Source organism: Symphalangus syndactylus, chromosome 5, assembly GCF_028878055.3.
Source record: "Symphalangus syndactylus isolate Jambi chromosome 5, NHGRI_mSymSyn1-v2.1_pri, whole genome shotgun sequence".
Classification (NCBI taxonomy): domain Eukaryota; kingdom Metazoa; phylum Chordata; class Mammalia; order Primates; family Hylobatidae; genus Symphalangus; species Symphalangus syndactylus.
In genome coordinates, this window is record NC_072427.2 from 42,379,268 (window position 1) to 42,391,779 (window position 12,512).

General features: G+C 41.4%; 1 protein-coding gene across 19 annotated transcripts in view; it reads left to right on the forward strand.

The window, feature by feature from the left end:
- Nucleotides 1-276: 276 nt before the first annotated feature.
- Nucleotides 277-12,512, forward strand: part of HERC1 (HECT and RLD domain containing E3 ubiquitin protein ligase family member 1) — a 254,678-nt gene continuing 242,442 nt past the window's right edge. For 12 of the 19 annotated variants that reach the window (XM_055278211.2, XM_055278206.2, XM_063638837.1 and 9 more), the window contains exon 1: nt 310-443. The gene's annotated coding sequence lies outside the window, so the exon portion shown is untranslated. Of the gene's footprint in view, nt 444-12,512 lie in introns of all 19 variants that reach the window. The other 7 variants (XM_055278203.2, XM_063638842.1, XM_063638840.1 and 4 more) reach the window with 6 other exon arrangements.

The window sequence follows — 12,512 nt, forward strand, 5'->3', positions numbered from 1 at the left end:
CCCAATTGTGCTTCATCTGTGGAGTCAGGTCCCGACTCCCCGCAGGCGGTCGGGGCTGCCCGGATTCCGCGACGGCGAAAGGGTGAGGGCCGCGCCGTGGCAAAGTGTCCCCAGCACCTAGCTTGGCTCCCCTCGCTCCCAAATCCCCTTCCCCTTTTCGCTCAACCCCCGGCTACACCTCAACCGCCTTCCTCTCCGTTCCCCTTTCACCTCCCGCGCTGGGCCTGCTGGGCGGGGCGAGGGCTCCCGGCTGCGCGAGAGTTCCGCCCAAATCTCGTGAGACTCGCCTGCCGCCGCCGCTGCCGCCGCCTCTTACGTCTTTCCCTTTGACAAGTCGCTGCTGCAGCAGCAAAAATAAAGGACGCGACCGCCGCAGCCTCTGCGGAGCCGGGCTCGGGTCGCCGGAGCCGCGCCCCACCCCGCCAGCTCCAGAGCCACGTACGGTAACGCATCATCTTCTGTTCTCCTGGTCCTGTGTGTGTGTGTCCTTTGCCGGCCGCGCAGGGCCGGCCGGGGCCGTTTTGGGACTGCAGCCGAGCGGGGCTGCTGGGGTCCCGGGTGGGCGGCAGGCGAGCTGGGGGAGCCCTCGCGGCGCAGCGCGGCCCCCCCGGGTCCCCGGCTCTAGAGGCCTTCTGCCGCCTGGGCGCCTTGGAGCAGCGTAGAAGCCGAGGCGCCCGCGGAGAGGGCCGAGGGACCCGCCCCTCCAGCGGCTTACAGTGTCTGTGCCCCGGCCCCGCGGTGGTCGCGTCTCTTTCTGCCTCATTCCTTTATCCCCTGACCAGCTCCTCAGCCCCGGCTGGGGCTCGGTCCGCGGGCGGCGGCCGACTCCCTCTCAGGGTCCGGGGAGTGCCGCGACCCCGATGTCCCCAGGCGCCGGCCGCATTTAGCGGGGTGGAGGCTGGGACGACGTGTCTTCCTCCTCTCCTCTGCCTTTGGGTGGGGGCAGCTCATCCTCTGCTAAACCTTTCTCCAAATCTCCCGCCCCAATAAAACAACAAATTATAAAGCCTTTGCAACCGGGAGGCGAGGCGGGGCGCATTGTTTAGTCTTCAGCGTGAGATGAGGATGATGATGGTGATGACAGGAGCTACCCCGGGGAACATGGTGAAGTCTGTTCTGTGATGGGTGGCATGTTACTGGGAGACACGAGGAGGACAGGAGCTTGTACCACCTCTCCCAGGAGGTTATGTAAAAGACATGTTATCTTAGAGAGCTGTGAAATACAGGGACAGATTTGTCTTAGTTTAAGAAATGTCTATAATACTTAGAATATAGGGATAATTAAATGATAGGAATAACAAATCTGAACAAACTAACCCATCTCTGTAATTCCATCTCCAGAGGTGGCATTTCATGGTTAACATTTTGGTGTATTTCCTAACAGACACATTTTTTTTTTTTTTTTATCCTTGCTTAGGACTTCCTCATTCTATATTTGTTCCAAAAATGATTTGTTTTATTTGAATCAGTTCTCTGGCCTGCTGGATTAAAACTGGCTACTGGTTCATTATCACTGGCTGAACTCTGCCATCACTATCTTTTTCATTGGGCCCTTTTCCAAAATGATTGTTAGCTAAGTGGTTTGAAAAATCAAACGTTAAAACATTGTCTATTTGGATCTAGTACCTATGTATGTGTTATATTTTTAAAATTCTGCCAGTGGTGGTTGCTCAGCATGGGGCAGTATTTGTAGAAGGCAAAGAAACTTTGATTATTCATAGTGGGAAGAAACCTATTTACCTCAAGGTTTTATGAAATTGATTTCTACTGGATATTTTTAGACCAAAATTGTTCTGTGACATTGTTAGTTTCATAGTGCCTGTTGTGATTAGTGTGGGATGAGTATGTCCCTTTGATATATGTGTTTCCATACCCTGTGCTTATACAAGCAAAATTCAGTGTCCTAGGTGCCTGTCTTATGCATTAATGTACGTATATATGTGTGTATATATATACATATATATACACAAACACACACACACATATGTATTTTGCACCTATACACATTTATATATCTTGGAAGTGAGTTAAGATGTATTGCTATATTATTTGAGAAAAGATAGCATTAGGTAGGGCAAAGAACAGTCATAATATTTCCCCCAAATCACCTGACAAGGTTGTATGGCAGAATGAGGTATCTAGGGAGGTTGGAAATCTGGAGCCTTTTAAAAATAGGATAGATTGTCATCTGGGGTTGTTGTTATTGGAATGGATTAAATGGCCTATTAAGGCCTCCTGTAATTCCAAACTTTTGTGAATTTTGCTTTCCCTAAGGTTCTTATCATTTTGCTTCTTAAATTCCAGTCATGCTGTTTGCATGTGACACATCCATTCATTTGCTGGTCATGTATTCCATTTCCAATGCAGGCACCCTGATGTTGCATGGAAGAGAAAGCAAATGTAAATGCGTTACTTAATCTGCTTGTTAATATAAACATCTCTTGAAAATCTCAATTTAAAGGAATTTTGGAGGATGTGTTGGTGATTGGACTGGATTGGGTTAGTAGAGGGTGCAAATAATAAATAGTAATACAATTCCGACGTCCCAAGCATTTTTTCCCCTAAAACAGTCATACTAAATACTCCCTAATATTTGAAATAGGAAAAAAAAAAAGGGCTGGGTATATTGAAGGAGCCGATCTTTTAAAATTTTTTAAATTCAGATTTTCAGATCTTAAAATGATGATAATGATGACATTGTGGCTTGGGGAGTGAGAAGTTTGTGTTAGGATAAAATGAAACTTGTGAAACAAAACTTGAATGTTATAGTTGGATAACTGTATAATAGCAAGTAACAAACTTACTATAATCTGTTGAAGATATTTTTAAAAATTGTAAATAGAACTTTTGGCCAGGCAGAGTAGCTCACGCCTAGAATCTCAGCACTTGGGGAGGCCAAGGTGGGATAATGGCTTGAGCCCAGGAGTTCAAGATCAGTCTGGGCAACGTGGTGAAACCCTGTCTCTATGGTAAATACAAAAATTTGCTGGACATGGTGGTGCATACCTGCAGTTCCTGCTATTAGGGAGACTGAGATGGGAGGATCAGTTGAGCCTGGGAGATTGAGGCTGCAGTGAGCTGTGATTGCACCACTGTACTCCAGCCTGGGAGACACAGCGAGACTCTATCTCAAAAACAAAACAAAACAAACAACAACAAAGCTCTCACAACTTTGGCTTAACATACACATGAAATACATTGTTATGAGCACATATTGCAGATTATCATGATGTTGAAAACATAAAAAGTTGGTCAAATCGTTTACAGAGAAATTTGCAAAGCCAGGAAAGTCACATCTGTTAGCATTTCCTTTAACTACAAAAAGTGAAAAAGAGCATAAAGTAGTTATTTACTTAATAGATGCCAGATCCGATTTTCATGATTTTAGTTTGTTCTGATGTCGCCTACTGGGCTCTCTAAATTAATGGAACTGTTAAATTTCAGATGAGATCCTTGAGCAAGAAGGTATGACAGTTGTATCAGATGATTGGTTGATGGATTTTATTTATTTTTAATGGTTTATTTAGAAATAATGTTAGACTTACAGAAAAGTTGCAGAGACAGTACAGAGTTCTTACATACTCTTCACCAAGCACCCCCTAATGTTAACAACTTACATAACCATAATACAGTGATCAAAACCAGGAAGTTAGCATTGGTGTAATCCTATTAACTAGTCTATAGATTTTACTTAATTTCACTGGCTTTTCCCATTAATGCCTTTTTTTTTTTTTTTTTTTGTTCTAGGGTCTAATCTAGGTTCCCACGTTGCATTCAGTTGTTGTGTCTTCTTCATTTCCTCCAATCTCTGACAGTTCCTCAGTTTTTGTTTTTCACGACCTTGACATTTTTGATGAGTACTGTTATTTTTTAGAACTTCTTTCATTTTGGGTTTGTCTGACATTTTTTCTCATGATTTGATTGAGGTTAAGCATGTTTTGCAAGAAAACTACAGAAGTGACGTTGTGTCCTTCTCAATGCATCACATTAGGGGGTACATGGTGTTGACATGTCTTTTTGCTAGTGGTATTTTAACTTTGAACCCTTAGCGGTATTCTTCACGGTAAAGTTACTATTCTTCCCTTTATTGTTCATACATATCTTGGGGGAGATACTTTGAGACTGTGGATGTACAGTTTCTCCTCAAACTTTTTCCCATTGATTTTTAACATCCATTAGTAGATCTTGTCTGCAACAGTTACTACTGTGGTGTTTGGCTAATCATGATTTTGTATTTCCCTCATTCTTTCTGCATTTATTAATTGGAATTCTTTAAGGGAGAGATGTCCCCTTTCCCTCACTTATTTATTCAATTATTTGTTTATATTAGTGTGTTCTTATGGATCTCTATTTTCTATGGATTGTAATCCAATACTATCATTATTTATTTTGTTGTTCAAATTGTTCCAGCTTTGGCCATTGGAAGCTCTTTCAGGTTGGCCTCTACCCTTTTTCAAGCACTTCCTTATATTCTGGGGCCACAGGCTGTTCCATGCTCATCTTATTTTTCCTTGCACCAGTCCTGGAGTCGACTACTTCTCCAAGGAACTCTGGTTTCTTTTATTGGAGAATAGTATTTAAAATCAAAATCTGTATACTCAGTATGTTTGGAGTTTTATTGCTCCCAGGACTTCAGTTGACAGAACTAGGAAATATATCAGTATATTATATATAGTTATATATGTATCTATATATAACTATATATAAACATATATGTGCACACACATATTTTTTATATATATATAAACATATATGTGTACACACACACATATACTGACATTTCTTTCTTTTTTGAGACAGGGCCTTGCTCTGTCACCCAGGCTGGAGTGCCGTGGCGTGGTCATAGTTTACTGCAGTCTTGAACTCCTGTGCTTAAGCCATGCTTCCACCTCAGCCTCCCAAGTAGCTGGGACTACAGACGTGCACCCACCATGCCTCGCTGATTTTTTTTAATTTTTAGTAGAGACGAGGTCCTGCTATTTTGCCCAGGTTGGCCTTGAGCTCCTGAGCTCAAGTGATCCTCCCACCTTGGCCTCTCAGAGTGTTGGGATTCCATGCGTGAGCCACAGTACCCTGCCTGTATTTCTATATATATTTAAAACCATGGGTTCATATTGACACCTATTCTAATCCAGTACCACAAAGTTCATTCTAACCTTCTCCCGTTCCTTATTTGTAGCTTCTGTCTCTGTCAGAAACCTGGCTTTCATGATATAGAGTATACTCACTTATTTGTTGACTTCCAGAATACACATGAAGTGGTTACAGATTGCTAACCCGTACCCTAGTGAAAAACATATTTACTAATTAGGGTATTTGTATGTAGTTATTTTTGTCTTTAGCCTTATAGTATCCAGTCAAAATAGTTGTCCAAAGTTACTTAGGTTAGTTATTTTCTTTCCCACTCCCTTTAGTTTAATCTTATTCATCCCTAATGCATTAAGTTCATATGTTATTGTTACTATTCCATTTTGGGTTCCCTCCAACCCTAGTTGATTTTAATTATTATTATTTTTTGGCATTTGAAACATTACAGGTACTAAACACTGCTACTACTAAACACTACTGTATAAAAAGGTGTACTGGGCCGGGCGTGGTGGCTCATACCTGTAATCCCAGCACTTTGGGAGGCCGAGGCGGGCGGATCACCTGAGGTTGGGAGTTTGAGACCAGCCTGGCTAACATGGAGAAACCCCATCTCTACTAAAAATACAAAATTAGCTTGGCGTGGTGGCGCTTGCCTGTAATCCCAGCTACCCGAGAGTCTGAGGCAAGAGAATCACTTGAACCTGGGAGGCGGAGGTTGCGGTATGCCAAGGTCACGCCGTTGCACTCCAGCCTGGGCAACAAGAGCGAAACTTTGTCTTAAAAAAAAAAAGGAAAAAAGTTGTACTGAAAAGTGTCACTCTCTCCTTGTTTTAACTATCTCATTTCCATCCCCCCATCTTTGTTTCTACCTCTTGCGTATGCCCTGTGGGTACACAGTCTCTTTAGTTTCTGGTTTGTCCCCTCATTTATTTCTGTTACACAAATGAACATATATGTGGGTGTTCTCTTATATTCCTTTTCTTCTGATACAGTTTCTTATTGCCATACAATTCACATACCATACAACTCACCCTTTTAAAGTGTATAACTCAGTGGTTTCTAGTATATTCACAAGATGGTGCAACCACACAACTATCTAATTCCGGAACACTTTCATCACCCCCAAAAGAAACTCTGGGCCAGGCACGGTGGCTCAAGCCTGTAATCCCAGCACTTTGGGAGGCCGAGGCGGGCGGATCATGAGGTCAGGAGATCGAGACCATCCTGGCTAACATGGTGAAACCCCGTCTCTACTAAAAATACAAAAAATTAGCCGGGCGTGTTGGCGGGCGCCTGTAGTCCCAGCTACTCGGGAGGCTGAGGCAGGAGAATGGCGTGAACCCGGGAGGCGGAGCTTGCAGTGAGCCGAGATTGCGCCACTGCACTCCAGCCTGGGGGACAGAGAAAGACTCCGTCTCAAAAAAAAAAAAAAGAAACTCTGTATCCATTAGCAGTCACTTCCCAGGTCCCCTTCCCAATCTACTTTCTGTCTGTGTGTGTTTGCCTATTCTGGATGTTTTGTGTTAATAGATTATGTAATATGTGGCATTTTGTGCCTGGCTTATTTCACTTAGCATAATTTTGTCAAGGTTCATCCATGTTGTAGCATGTATCAGTACTTCATTCCTTTTGATAACTGTTATTCCGTTGTATGAATATACTACATTTTGTTCATGTGTCAGTTGAGGGACATTTGGTTTTCTACTTATTAGCTGTTATGAATAATGCTGTTTTGTACATTCATGTACAATTTTTTGTGTGGACATTTTTTTTTTTTTTTTTTGAGACGGAGTCTCGCTCTGTCGCCCAGGCTGGAGTGCAGTGGCGCAATCTCGGCTCACTGCAAGCTCCGCCTCCCGGGTTCACGCCATTCTCCTGCCTCAGCCTCTCCGAGTAGCTGGGACTACAGGCGCCCGCCACCACGCCCGGCTAATTTTTTTGTATTTTTAGTAGAGACAGGGTTTCACTGTGGTCTCGATCTCCTGACCTCGTGATCCGCCCGCCTCGGCCTCCCAAAGTGCTGGGATTTCAAGCGTGAGCCACTGCGCCCGGTGGTGTGGACATATATTTTTAATTCTCATGGGTATATATACCTAGGAGTGGAATTGCTGGGTCATATGATTACTCTATATTTAACTTTTTGAGCAACTGCCAGATTGTTTTCCTATTCCCTTCTTTTTCATGTGAAGAGTATACTATACTCTTTTGCGCTTTACTTTTTTCACTCAATAGTATATCCTGGAAATGACTCCAAATCAGGGCATTCTTTTGAAGAGATATTCCGTTCATTTTCTTCGGTCTTTTTTTTTTTTTTTTAAAGACACAGTCTCACTCTGTTGCTCTGGCTGGAGTGGTACAATCATGGCTCAAACTGCGGCCTTAATCCCCCAGGCTTAAGCGATCCTCCTTCCTCAGCCACCCGAGTAGCTGGGACTACAAGTGTGCACCACTATACCTGGCTAATCTGTTGATTTTTTGAGATGGGGTTTTGTCATGTTGCCCAGGCTAGTCTTGAATTCCTGGGCTCAAGTGATCCTCTCACATTGGCCTTCCAAAGTGTTGGGATTATAGGTGTGAGCCACTGCACCCAGCCTATTCTTTTTTACAGCTGTGGCTTGACTGTGTAGATGTTTCTTAACCTCTTCAACCATTCATCTATGTATGGGCATTTAGGTTGTTTCTTATGTAAATAGCCTTGTGTGTAGTATTTTGGTATTGTTAGAACCGTATTGTCAAGGTAGATTTCTGTAAGTGTGATTGCTGGTTCAAAAGTTAAGTGCACATGTAGTTTTGTTAGATATTCCCAAATTCCAAAATTTTCCTCCACAAGTGTACCAATTTGCATTCTCACCAGTAATGTGTGAAAGCACCAACAGAATACATTGTCATATTATATATATATATATATATATATTTTTTTTTTTTTTTTTTACCAGAGATAAGTGATAAAAAAAAATAGTAGTCATTTTGGTGACCCCTTGTGGATGAGTGCTTAATGCTTGCAGATGGTTGGTTCTTATAGCTTGAAAATGAAATACATTGTCCACTAATATTGCATTCATACATGTAGCTTATTATGTGCAGATAAAGTCCATTAGTTCTGGCCTAGTCAGGATTGCTCATTTTAACATTTTGTATTTAATGGAAGTGCTACATTGATTCATAGTACCTGTGCTCTAAAATACTTGTGGAGTTTAACAAAGGATAACTGAAATTCTAAGAATATTTCTTCCTCTAGAATATGTGATACGGTAGTAATTGGTTCACATTGTACATAGTTATTTTGAACAGTATATACAGTACGTATTGATACCCATGGTATGGTAGTTATTTGGACCAGTAATAGCAGTATCTTGGAACCTGTCATAGTTCCATAAGGAAGAAGGGCAATTGTAATGAAAATTAAACCACGAGTTTAAAGTTCTGGGTTAGGGCAATCCTATTAGATTTTAGCAGTGCCAAAAAACTAAGACAACATGAAGAAATCCCCATCTTTTAGGGTAATAAGTGTTGCCCAGCAAGACTGGAAATTTAGGTTCATTCCCAGAAAGAGCACTGCTCCAGGTGCTTGGAACACATTAATTGAAAATCAAAGATTCTGGCACTTGATGAGTTTATATTCCATTCATTTTCTTTTTAAGAAATTATTTGGCCAGGCATGGTGGCTCACACCTGTAATCCCAGCACTTTGGGAGGCTGAGGTGGATGGATCACCTGAGGTCAGGAGTTTGAGACCAGCCTGGCCAACATTGTGAAACCCCGTCTCTACTAAAAAAACAAAAATTAACTGAGCATGGTGGTGGGTGCCTGTAATCCCAGCTACTCGGGAGGCTGAGGCAGGAGAATCACTTGAACCCAGGAGGTGGAGGTTGCAGTGAGCTGAGACCCACCGCTATACTCAGCCTGGGGGACAAGAGCAAGACTCCGTCTCAAAAAAAAAAAAAAGTTATTATTTTTCTTTTTTTTTAGTGGTTTTCTAATGAACTGATATTCCCAGGAAAATAGATGCCGAGTGCTGATTGTGAATGGAACCAGTAAAGGCCTGGGATAGTCTTAAAGTACAATCACCTTTGCTGCTATAAAAACTTCTCAAAAAAAAAAAAAAAAAAAAAACAAACAAAAAAACTTCAAATAATACTTCATTTTACTGATTGCAAAATAAGCCCATAAAAAGTCACAGGATGGTAACATACTGTTCACCAATCTCTTCTCTCTCATTTTATTTGTTTATTTCAGGCTTGCTTACTTATTTATTGTATAAATTTAATGTGTACACATGATGTTGTGATATACATAGTGAAATGATTGCTGTATGTAAGCAATTTAACATACCCATCATCTCACATAGTTACTTTTTTTGTGTGTGCTAGGAACATTTAAAATCTACTTTTAGAAAATTTCTGGTATATAATACGCTAATATTAATTATAGTGCTTATGCTAGCTTTATTTTTTGAGACAGAGTCTTGCTGTCTCACCCAGGCTGGGGTGCAGTGGCATGATCTCCGTTCACTGTAACCTCCACCTTGGGTTCAGGTGATTCTCATGCCTTAGCCATCGGAGTAGCTGGGTGTGTGCTGCCACACCTGGCTAATTTTTTGTATTTTTAAAGAGATGGGGTTTTGCCAAGTTGGCCAGACTGCTCTCGAACTCCCGGCCTCAAGTGATCTGCCTCCCTCGGCCTCCCACAGTGCTGGGATTGATTACAGGCATTAGCCACCACGCCCAGCCCTCATGCTATACTTTAGATCTCTAGATTTATTCATCCTACATAACTGCAACTTTATTCCTTTGACCTACATCTCCCTCACTCTCCCAGCCACTGTTCTAGTCTCTGTTTCTGTGTATTTGACTTTTTTTTTTTTAAGATTCCACATATAGAAAAGATCATTTAGTTTTTTGTTTTTTTTTTCCTACGTCTGGCTTATGTCACTTAAGACAATGTCCTCCAGGTTCATTTGTTTTTTTGTAAATCCAGGATCTTCTTTTTGAAAGCTGAATACTATTCCAGAGTGTGTTTGTATCACAATTTCTTTATCGAGCCATCCACTGACAGACGTGTAGATTGGTTCCATATCTCAGCTAGTGTGAATAATGCTGCAGTGAACATGGGAGTGCAGCTCTCTCTCAGAGGTGCTGCTTTTATTTCTTTTGGGTTAAAACCCAGAAGACAGATTGCTGGATCATATGGTTGTTTTCTTTTTAATTTTTTTTTTTTTTTTTAGATGGAGTCTTGCTCTGTCGCCCAGGCTGGAGTGCATTGGCATGATCTCAGCCCACTGCAACCTCCGCCTCCCGGGTTCAAGTGATTTTCCTGCCTCGGCCTCTTAGGTAGCTGGTACTACAGGTGCCTGCCACCACGCCTGGCTAATTTTTTTGTATTTTTAGTAGAGATGGGGTTTCACTGTGTTAGCCAGGATGGTCTCCATCTCCTGACCTCGTGATCTGCCCACCTTGGCCTCCCAAAGTGCTGGGATTATAGGCGTGAGCAACTGTGCCCGGCCCTTTTTAATTTTTTGAGAAACTTACATACTGTTTTCCATAATGGCGGTTCCAATTTACATTTCCACCAGCAGTGTTCAAATATTTCCTTTTCTCCACTCCCTCATCAACACTTATCTCTTGTCTCTTTGATAATTGCCATCCTCACAGGTGTGAGGTGATACCTCATTGTGGTTTTCATTTGTGTTTCCCTGATGATTAGTGATGTTGAGGCATTTTTGTGTCCTATTTGGAGAAATATCTATTCAAGTCATTTGCCCATCTTAAAATCAGGTTATCCATTTTTTTTTTTTTTTGCTGTTGAGTTGTGTGAGTTCCTTACATCTTTTAGATATTAACAGATACATAATTTGCAAATATTTTCTCCAAATCCATAGGCTACGTTTTCATTTTGTTAATTGTTCTTTTGCTATGCAGAAATGTCTCTCATTTTAAATTATTCCTAATAGTAGTAATGGAATAATAATAATGGAATAATAGTAGTATAGTATAGTTTCTTTTTTTCTTTCAACTGGGTTTCATAAGAGAATTAAACCCAAATGCCCAAAGACATTTGGACATTTGTTATATGTAAAAAATTAACCTCTCTCCAATGTAGGATGGCACTAGTTATGTACCATCCTTGTGAGAATTGAGAAAGTATCCACTCCAACCGTTGTCGATATTCTGAGGTTCAGATAACAAGCCCCAGTTGAGAAAGGTCATGGACATTGTCGTCAGTTAGATCTGTTCTTTCCCCCACCTTCTTCTTCCTTCTACCAGTTAGGTAGAATGATGTTAGGCAAGTCTTAATCTCTTAGTCTCAGTTTTCTGATCTATAAAATGGGAATAATTATAGTTGCTACGTCATAGGGCTGATGGGAGGATGAAATAAAAAAAACTTCTACATCTATATTTATTTAGTTCCATGACTTTAAATACTATCTATATGCCAATTGAGTCACATTTATGTCTTCAGCCTAAACCCCCTCCCCACGATTGAGTGTAATAGTTCATCTGCTTGTTCTGACTTATATGTGGAAGCTAAATGTTGAGAAAACGTGGACACACAGAGGGGAGCAACAGTCACTGGGGCCTATTGGAGAGTGGAAAATGGGAGGAGGGAGAGGATCAGGAAAAATAACTAATGGGTACTAGGCTTAATACCTGGGTGATGAAATAATCTGTACAACAAACCCCCATAACATGAGTTTACTTATATAACAAACTATCTAATAGACATCTCAAACTAAATTTGTACAACATAGAAGGTATGATTCTTGTTCTCATTATTTCCTCTGAATCTGCTCTTAGTATTAATAAATGGCAGGACCATTCAACTAGTTGCTCAGGCCAGAATCCTAAGTGATCTATGATTCTTCTTTTTTCTTTATACCCTTTTACCAGTCTATTAGCAAATCATCTTGGCTCTATTTTCTGAATACATTTCTAATCTGATCACATTTTGTCATCTCTGCCTTATTCTGGTTTAAACCACCACCATCTCCTGTGTAGGTAATTATAATAGTCACTTATCTGGTTTCCTTGTTTTCTCACTTGACCTCTTATAGGCTGTTTTCTACTTCATAACTAGAATGACCTTTTCCAATGTTAATCACTCCTTAATACTTTAAATGACATCTAAATTAAATTACAATTATTATTAAAAAAAAATTTTTTTTTTTGAGACGGAGTCTTGCTCTGTTGCCCAGGCTGGAGTGCAGTGGCATGATCTCGGCTCACTGCAACCTCTGCCTCCCAAGTTCAAGCGATTATCCTGCCTCAGCCTCCCGAGTTGCTGGGATTACAGGCACACGCCACCACGCCTGGCTAATTTTTGTCTTTTTAGTAGAGACAGGGGTTTCACCATGTTGGTCAGGCTGGTCTCGAACTCCTGGCCTTAAGTGATCTGCCCACCTTGGCTTCCCAAAGTGCTGGGATTAC